The 10,017-nt window shown below is 41.4% G+C and overlaps 1 long non-coding RNA gene across 1 annotated transcript; it reads right to left on the bottom strand.

Annotated features, from left to right (window-relative positions):
- Nucleotides 1–912: 912 nt before the first annotated feature.
- On the bottom strand, nucleotides 913–7,289 carry LOC128091611 (uncharacterized). Its single transcript, XR_008211490.1, has 3 exons — nucleotides 7,181–7,289; nucleotides 6,220–6,318; nucleotides 913–4,175 (listed from the first exon to the last, which is right to left on the bottom strand). It is a non-coding gene; the product is annotated as an uncharacterized LOC128091611 (long non-coding RNA).
- Between the last annotated feature and the right edge of the window lie 2,728 nt (nucleotides 7,290–10,017).

Below are 10,017 nucleotides of genomic sequence, written 5' to 3' on the forward strand. Positions count from 1 at the left end.
CTCAACACTGTGCACCTTGTCTGTTGGTGTTCTACTGTGGTGTGCATGCATAGCACCAGTTTCAAGAGAAACAGAATAAATGGGGAACAGAGGTTCCAGGGAGTGTCTGTTAGAGTAACACGATGATCAGTTCAGCCTGATATAGTAACTAGTAGAGAGCAAGCAGCCTGAGTGTGAAAGGACAGTCCTGTCAAAGCGGTGCAGCTTGATTATAAATAGCTGGGCATGTGGTCTTCTACTGCTTATTAACGACAATTTACCTCTCCTTCTACTGCAGATTAAAATGCAGCAACTTTTTAGAAAGAAGTCAAGCAACTCAGTCAGACAAGAGGATTTTCCAGGTCCAGAGAGCACACCAGTCTCAAAGTGGAAAACACAAAAGTTAATTGCAGTTTCTCTTCTCCTGCCCCTTTCCCTTGACCAATTTGTCGTATCTGATTGAGGCTGGCTGATTTTATAGTGCAGATGACAGATCTAGGCAGGCAGCACTACTTATACAGTAGAACTAGCAGGGAAGCCCAAGCAAATCTGTGCCAGCTCATGAAGTTAAAACAATTTTGCATATAAAAAGGAAACCATAGCTAATTAACACCAGGCAGGTGGTCTAGTTGGTAATCTAGAATCCAAACTAGGCCACAAGGGAATATGGGACTTGGCAGATGAAACTGTAACTAAAATCATCTCCCAAGACCAGCCAAGTGAGAGCAGAGCCAATTACCCTTACGAAAAAATATGCCTGTGCCAGTCATTTCTGGGAAAAACAAGCCAAGGACAAATGACTGCAACTCTCAGAATGAGCATGATTACATTTAGTCTTCAGGGCTTTGTTTCTAAAAGGGTTTTTCGTTAAATGCCAATCTTATTTAGTCAGATTCATGGTGAGATCAACATCAGTCTTCATGGTGCTTTAAGGAAATCTGCAGGGAAGAAGACAGGGAGGTGTCAATACGAAAGCAAAGAGGAGGTTGTGAAAATTTATGTTAAATTTAGGTGAGGCTTGAAGGAGGCAATAGACCCCGCTGAGTTACAAAAGCAAAAGCAGATACCAGCAAAGCTGGCTGTGTATCAACTGCAGTATCAGAGACTGTAGCTGTTACCAAAAGGGGGGAGGAGTTTTTGTCCAGAGGAAAGAAATGGAGAAAGTGAGATTTGTGAGGTGAAAGGCTCCACTGTTATACTGAAAATAAGACATGATCAAATACAAGAATGGTGTCTTAAACCTTACCATGAGTAGTGTACGTGCTCTTGGAAACTGAACACCCAGATCGTGTTTTCAATTGGTGGTCCTTGGGGATACAGAAATTATTCCCTCCCCTCAAGCTCCTGAAATGTAATCTCATGGCATACTGAAATGAGAGAACAGACTGACGGGGACTTACCCACAAGTTAGAGAAAGAGCTGATAGATTTGGACTTTTAAAAGCTTATGAAGAGCTTGCAAATGTGTAATGTAACAGTATGTACAAAGCCCCAGCTTTTTCTTCTGCTGAAGGGACGTTCTTCCATCCGTCTCACTATTCCCATGGCAGAGTTCTCTGTGTGAAAAAATTCAACTGCATATAACGCACACTGGGAATACAGCCTGTAGGGTCAATTGCCTGCAGTTTAGTGGAGTCCTTTGGCAAGCAGTTCAGTGAAGCGCTAATTGTCGTCCGTGAGCAGGAAAGTAGCTCTTTAGCTTTAATCAGCCTCATGGTACCATTTATTCCTACTAATATAAATGCTATTATGGTAATTCTATAACAATTCATGTTTATACTTTACTAAGATTATGATTGCTCTCCTTTGCATTGCAGAGCTCACATGCAGTTGCTCATACCATTACATGCACATGCCTAAAACACAAAAGGTTCTTAGCTAGTTCCCACTTGCATGACCTACTGATACCAATCAGCTGGAGCCTATGTACTTGCATGGAAGGCTTGCCTTGCAAATATTACTCAGTACAATTTAAACGTACAATGCAACCCTAAAATTCAAAGGGATTGGGATTTGTTGGTGAAGAAATTTTGCGCCACGGAGCGAGGTTTTTTGCCAGATCCAGCTGGACTACTTGAAGATCTCCTGTCCCCATTTTCCACTCCTGTCTCTCCAGGCTTTTTCCCAGCCATTAATTCCACATCACGCAGGATCAACACAGCCAGATTAAATGCAAAACTCGTCAACATGGTAGCATGGTTTGACCTAATCCCCTGGCTCTGCGCTGAAGTCAATTATGAAACATTCACCATGCTTACCGCAGAGGCTGTGTTGGCATAGCAAACATTTATCACAGTAACATCTTCTGGCACCACAAAGTTTGCAAGGTAAATGTGTCACGCACAGATGAGAAATGAGGCTGATCACAACAACTAGTTCTTACTCCAGGGATACAGAAGAGAGAAGCGATGTGTCACAAATGGCACTGAAAGCTATTTCCTCTGGAAAATAATAAGAAGGAGGGGAAAAAAAATAGAATAAGAGGGCAAAAAAAGGGAAACGTTAACGCTGGTAGTTGGAGTAGCAGTATGAGAACATATTTTATAGCACTGAATATATGAGAAGAGCTGTCAAACTTCTATATCAGACTAGGAATGGACCATAGAGAGCTATATCTATTTCATCAATAGAGAGGGAAAGTTTATTCCCCCTTTTCATATCATGTTCTCACTAACATACTTTTCCCTAGACATGCTCCCTTGTAACTGCTTCTCTTATGTCCTCAGTTCATAAAACAACATACATATATATACTTTTAAAAGAAGTGCAATCTGACAGCTGTGCAGGCTGTATCTCTTTTCTTAACGTGTTCTACTTTAAGGAAAATGCTGTTGCTGTTTGTTATAGACTGATAAACTAGCTCAGCACCATCATTTTACAAATCCATACATTGCTGACCTGCTGCAGGAATTTGTACAATAAAATCAATTGGGATTCCGGCGTAGTTTGTGCACAGTGGAATGCTGGACTAATTATGTAGTTGTTATAATCTCTATAGAAATACTTTTCATTTTCTTGAGGGAAATATGTCTGAATCTTTAAGAAGCTTTGTTGCTTTTATTAAAATTATTCTCCTGGACCATTATCATACTTGTTGATTCGGGCATTCCATTGAAACTGAGCTATTATAAAACCACCCCATGGTGATCTTGGTGAAACTTTTAATTACTGAGTTAAATAAAACATCAGTTGTCTTTTAATGACTAAAATATATCCCTGCGCTCAGACTTTCCCCAGAATTTACCAGGTGCATTCAAATAAACACTGAAAGACAGCTCTGTTATTATCATTATTACATTTATAGTGCCAGATAAGTGCCTCTTGTATTCTAGAGAGAGATAAATAGAAGTCTAAGTATGCTTGGGCTACTTAGCAATGTAAATGAAAATCACAGGAAAAGCGATTCTAGGAGAATGAAACAGAAGAAGGTCAGTGTTTGACTCCCATGGAATAGAGCTGATAGCAGTGCATAGCTACTGTGCTCCAGTTAGAATGTTAATTAATGTGTTCAACATAGGTGACAGCCAAATGCCATTATCTCCCCAGTTTTACAGAGGTGCCGTTCCTGAAGCACAGGAAAGCAATGCCCAGGGCTGGACTGCTCCTCTGAAGAATACAACTACTGTTCATATGGCTCCAAGCCCAAGCACACTGCAAATCCCATTATGGCTTTGTTGTGCCTGAAGCAAAAAGGAAGAAAGAGTCCAAAAAGGCCTGAGAATCACATTATGGAACTTCTTGAGTTTTGCCCGGAGGCCTTAGATGCTCCCATCCCCTCAGGGCATGTGCCAGCTGCATGCGTTCATGGCCCCAGCTCCTGGCAGGGGCACTGGAGTTACTGATGCTTTGTGAAGCAGGAGTGGTCCTCAGCAGGGTAAAATGCCTCACTGAAGCAAATTCTCTTCTTCAAGTTTAGCTAGAAGCATGAAAACGTCATTAATGTCTTCGCCATCAGTGTTGCTGCTTTGCAAAATTGGAAGTTAAAACAATCAACCATATGATAACGCTTTGATGATGCAGGTGCTACTGCTGAGCAGGACCCAAAACACCCTTTGGGTGAAGTCAGACTCATCCCATTGGCCTCTCTGTGGTTCAGATGATATCAGCTTTGCTGCTCCCTGACAACCAGTCCACGCAGATGATAGTGTTACCTTCTCCAACTGGATCACTCGTACCAAAAAGATGGAAGCTTGAAGGCTGTTGAGAAAGAAGAGAAATTGAAGAAGGAATAATGTAGCTTGTAAACAGCTTTGGTTGACTATGAGCCATGTGTTCTGAAGCACAGGTAACACTAAGCAAAGGGGGCTCACTTGTTTCTACCAGCACCTATTTTAGTGCAGTTTCCCCAAGAGCACTCCTTTTCCTCATGATCACTTTACTGAATCAGGCTATTATTCAGCTTTCTGTCTGCTTCTCAGCTTTGTCTCTACATTTTGTGCAGCCCTTTGTACAAGCAGCACCCACAAACACATGGAAACACATATACACAAATCCAGCTACATCCTACATAACATGGGGCCAAAGCCCAAACTGTTTATTTACATTTTGGAGGAGGATTTTATGTCCTTTGAGCAGAGCATAGGTCTATGCTCTGGGTTGGCAGGCTGTTAGTACTGGAGCCATGAAGTTCCACATTACTGCTTAACGGTTTCTCCTATTGCTGAGTATCACCTTAGCCCACTTACTTCAGTAAATTCATGCCCAGCCTGTTCCATACTGCCTGCTTCAGTGTAGCTCTTCCTTGGCCAGCATGATTCTCTCTGCACATTGCTCTTTCATTTCGTATCAGATTTTCTGCACATTTTGTCTATGGTATGCACTGAAAATCAATAGAACAGGTTGAACAATTAAATGCTAATAAATAACAACCGAGACAAGACTGCAGTTGTCATTCACTTTAAGATGCTTTTAATCTCCACTAGCGAAGCTAACATCATGGCTCCTGAATGACAGCAGACACCAAGTCAGTGCCATCACCACTGGCAAAAAATTTCTGAGCAATCTGCACAATTACAAGATTGCAGTGAGTGATGCAAGTCTATTCAGAGAAACTCCTGCACCAAAACCAAGGAGTCCCTGTACAGTATCATTTTCAAACACCCAGATTCATGGAATCATTCCACAAAGTGACTACACCAACGCAGCCCAGACTTTCCATGTCTGCCTATTTGCCTAGGGACACGCAGGGAAGTGCAGGCAAACCAGCTCGAGGTGGGAAGTCACTGCACATAAATTACAGCACACTAATCCCTTCCACAGATGCTCTCATTTGGGTGTAAAATGGTTTAAGGTTATTGAAGTTCCATGCCACCCTTGGCAGGATTTATTTACATTTCCTGTGTGAGCCTGTGGTTTGATGTTTCAAAATGGTCAGCAGCAATAGTAGCTTAAGAGAAACTTTCTCAGTTTAAAAAATAGAACAAAACACCTTTTTTTTCTCTTTTTTTTTTTTTTTTTTTTTCCCCCATTAACTGATTTTTCAGCCGGATCAGTTCTCCAATCTTATTGACAATGAAGCTGCATAAATGTCTGGTAGCGTGTTGGAAGCTCTCCTTTTTTATTCAAATAAACTTTATTCTGAATACACTGAGGTTTTGTGCCCAAATTTAATTTTGAGCAGTTCAGGGTGATCCCATTGTAATTAATCCTGTTCAGTTCTGCCCTACTTACTAGCATACTAAATGCAAAAGTAATTTCCAATGAATGTCCTAATTAGCTAGCTACACATACGCATGAATCTTAAGACATAAACAAAACACTGTACATTCGGAAGCTTTCTTCTTCGTCCTATGCTTCATCAAACCTGTTAAATACTTTCACAGTGGAAGCAAAGCCCAGTGCAGGATCAGTGAAAGAACATGAAGTCAGTGCAGTCACTCTTTGGTTAGTAAAGCATAGTTCGAGAAGTATAAAGCTTACGTCCCTGAGGTGAGTAGGTACCTTGGACTCAAATCACCTCAGAGAGGCAGGCTGCCTAAACCATACATACCTTTACTGAGAAGGTTGGCTAGGAAAGTCAGGGGGTGGCTGGAAATAGGACTGAAAGCAATAGCAAGTCTGGGGAGCTCATACTGAGAGAAACACACAGGATTGCAAGTCTCTCTTATCAATCTTCTACCTCGGAGGCCTATGTGGAGATAAAGGAGTTCAGGAAAGGAAGAGAGGAGTTGGAACTAGAAGTGTGAATGAATCTGTACAAAGTGGAAGGAAAGTATACTGTAATACCAGCATGGAATAGTACCTGCTTCCAAGATCCCCAGGAAATGGCCCAGGATTTGGCCATGGAATTAAACATGGAGGTGATACAATCCCTGTCATGGAGATAGACTGAAGAGTCTTCCTGTAGTAGGGAAAGCCTCATCAACTCTCCAGCTACTGAACTGGACTGCCTAACTAAACAAGAAGCAATGACATTTATTCCACAATTAAGTGTGGTTGGGCACACTGGACAAATACTGGGAGAAATTTCATGATAGTACCTAGGGCTGCCCAAGAATATTAATCTCCAATATCTCCGCTGCTAAAGAATGAGAATACACCATTCAGGTGCATTTGAAAATGTTTGAATTTAAGAATTCTCTAAATTCACTAAATCTATTATCAATTTAGGATTATTTCAACATCAGTCAGGAACATTCTTTGAATAATGGGCTAGTTTCCAGCTCCCTGGCGAAACTCACCTTGATCTGTGTTATCATTTAGACTCCATCTGAAAACACCATTAATTTAAATAAGCAATAGAGACTGAAATAAAATTCCATTCATGCTTAACTCTCCAGTGTGGTTTTGAAAAACCTTTCTTCTTTAGCCAGTCTTATGTTACATGCTGGATGGTCTTTGCTTTGACCACCTCATAAAAAAAGGCTCATAAATACTTTTCATGTGTTATTTAAACTAGCAGTACTCCCTGAGGCACCGTGCTTTTATTTTTAAAAAATCCTTTGTGTATTCCAAAAGCATTTCTCAACCAGTAGCAGAGGTAAACGTATCTTTTAACCCAGGAAAGCCATGTTCTGTCAATATCAGACCACAAATTTTCTTTTTCCATGCTGATAAGGACAAAACATTTCCAACAACTTCCACCTGATTTATGTGCTTTCCTTCGAAAAATCATCAATTTTTGAGCATAAGTGAAAATAATGGGAATGGTTCTGCTTAACTTGATGCTTTCCAAAAAGAAAGGTGCATTCCAAGCTCCCTACCTGAAGCACGAGGAATGGGAGCTCCCCACTGCAGCTGCCTGGCAGCTATGGGAGAAGGCATGAGAGCAGCACCTGGGCTGGCTGGGAGGGAGCCTGCCTGGAGGAGAATGGTGCTGGTACAGGTGTGGTGGGCACTGAGAAGGGAGCAGGTGGGTAAGTGGGAATGCAAAGTTGCACCTGGCATAAGGGATGTTTTGTTCTCCTCACCTGACAAACATACATATCAATGGAATTAAGACCTACTGCAAGCAGAAGGACCTGTTCATGATAAGAATGGGAAACAAAAAATACAAAGCAGTATTGATGGGATATTACATTTAACCAGATCAGATGTAAAGGAGGATTTAAACCAGAATGCTTAGAAACTAGATAGCCCATGGCAGAGTGTTGGGCTAGATGACCTAAAAGGTCCCTTCCAACCACTCTATGAATTGTTATTATACAATTGGATAAACACAGATATCCCAGAAAATCTAAAGTGGTTCTTCCACATTATGGTTCTGCTCACCATTGACTTCCTGGCAAAGTCAAAAAATCCAACCACTCTTTTTGGATCACAGCTCAAGAGTTTTCTTCTCTGCAATTTACAATCTGTCACTTTCTTTGTATTATCATGAACTGGGGGAGAAATCACATCATTTGAGTGAGACAGGTGTTCTCATCCCAGCCTCCTTGAATGACTGCAGGCTGCAGTGCCTACAGAAAAGGGCTGGAGATAAAACCAAGAGACAGGGCAAGATTTCTATGCCAAATCTGTTCCTCAGACACTGCTGCTATCATGGCGTCTCCTTCAAGACATGGAGAGCAGCTGGCAGGAAGTGTAACATCTTCCTAGTGGCTTAACTTGATGCTTACAACAGAGCTTACAACCTCTGCCAGGACCTGACAGGCCTTTAAAGGTTCATGTTTGTTTAATACATAGATGCCTCTGTAACAATTTTGCATCGTTCAGAAGAACATGCAAAAGCACTAATTCTTGCTGAGATAAATCACTAAGATCCACTTACAGCTGACTTGGTAGATATGTTAGAATAAATTTTAAGGAAACTGTTTACATATTATTTTTAACACTTGCTCAGTGAAATGCTCTTATTGTCAAGGCTTCTTCTCCATTTCTCTTCACCGTTTTGTAAAAACAAATACAGAGGGAAAGAAAATATCATCTCCCCACCTTCTTCCTCAGCAAATCAGATAATAAAAAGTATGAGGGAGTTTAGGATTATATTTGGTAAGAGAGAGAGAAGTGGCTTCAGAGCTGGCTTAATAACACTGGAACTGAAAGAGCCTTTTCTGTGTAATGATTTCTTTGTCTCTTTCTCTCTCTTTCATATTCGGATTATACTCTTCAGACAAAAGCAAACCTTTCCCAACACCAGTACCATTCAGTGGTCACAGTAGCTCTAGATTCATTTTCAGCTCAAATTTCATGAAGTGTGAAAGGCTGCTGGGCTGTAATCATCTGGCATACACCTTGAGGATAGCCAGCGAGGGAGACATGGCCAGGGCAGTTGTGGAGGTACAAGCATTGCTTGTAGGAGGACTTCTCCCCCAAATGTCCTACCAAATTTAGCAGGAGACAAGATTCCTCCCTGTTGAGCTACCAACCTTAACCTTAGAGAAGTGGGAAAGCAGGAATTGTCATCACCATATGCTTTTGCTGTGTGATCACCAAGGATAACTTTTCTCTGTTCTGTATTGTGTTCTACACAGGACAAGAAGCAAGAGCTGGACATAACGATACCCTTTCAAGGGACACAGGTTCAGCAGGAGAAGAACTGTCACAAAAAAAAATCAAGGCATCTGGCTGAGCTATGGAGATCTTGGGGAGTGCATGCTGTTCAACTCTACACTATGTTTGGTAGTCTAGCTCTAGCTCTGAAAGTGCCCAGGTGCCCCTGCAAGCATAGTAGAAGTGGAGCAAAGATTCAGTGTTCAGGAGTGGCGCTGCTGCAGCCAGATCAGCCCAGCTGCTCTGGCCATGGAGCAGGGCTTGCACTCCTTCCAGCTCTGGAGACAGATGGGTTAAGCCCCAGACAAGCTATTACAAGATTTTTCAGCTAACATGGACTTTAAAATTAACCGCAGGTGCTGGCATGGCACACAACATGCTCTCTAAGCCAAGTCCTTTCTCCTAGCTTGACCAATCCTTTCTCCTAGGCTGCTGCCCACTGTTTAGTTTAAGAAAGATAAGTAATAATTGCTGTCTTTCCAGAAGCTGTGTTATTCAACCATAGCCATTTATTTTGCTGGTTTTTATTCTTTCCTATCCTTTTATTTTATTTTATTTTTAAAGATTCGAATTGTTGTTATTTACTCGACAACCTCAACAGTGCTTACACGAAGGATTAGTGGAATATTCAGACTGAAGCAGTCAGCATCTGGCAAGCTAGGTGCCATGGCAAAGTCACGGAGACCACAAGCTAGGTTTCTGGGCAGAGACTTTCACCATTATCCTATTTGTTTTTCTGGGGTCTTTGGTCTTTTTCAGCAGCTGTGCCAATTAGTGTTATTAAAACATGGTTCTTTAGGATTTACAGTCTGTGCCAGAGCTGGGGAGCTCTGGCAGAACAAAATATCAGTGCTGATGGATAAATAAAATGACAGTTGCACAGGTTCAACTTTTGGTTGAGTAATTTCAAGTCACAGCAGTGCCTTTCAATTGTCATTTGTTCACCTTCTGTGCAGCTAAGAAAATTATAAACCACTGTAGATTTACAGAAAAATATAAGAGGTCAGAGTTGGTTATAGTCTGACCACTAGGACTCTGTAGCTTATTTTTCATGCGCTATATTGCTAACACCATGCATTATAAATGTGTAGAGAACCAACTTTATTCA

The sequence above is a fragment of the Tympanuchus pallidicinctus genome, unplaced genomic scaffold, assembly GCF_026119805.1.
Source record: "Tympanuchus pallidicinctus isolate F22 unplaced genomic scaffold, pur_lepc_1.0 scaffold5, whole genome shotgun sequence".
Lineage (NCBI taxonomy): Eukaryota > Metazoa > Chordata > Aves > Galliformes > Phasianidae > Tympanuchus > Tympanuchus pallidicinctus.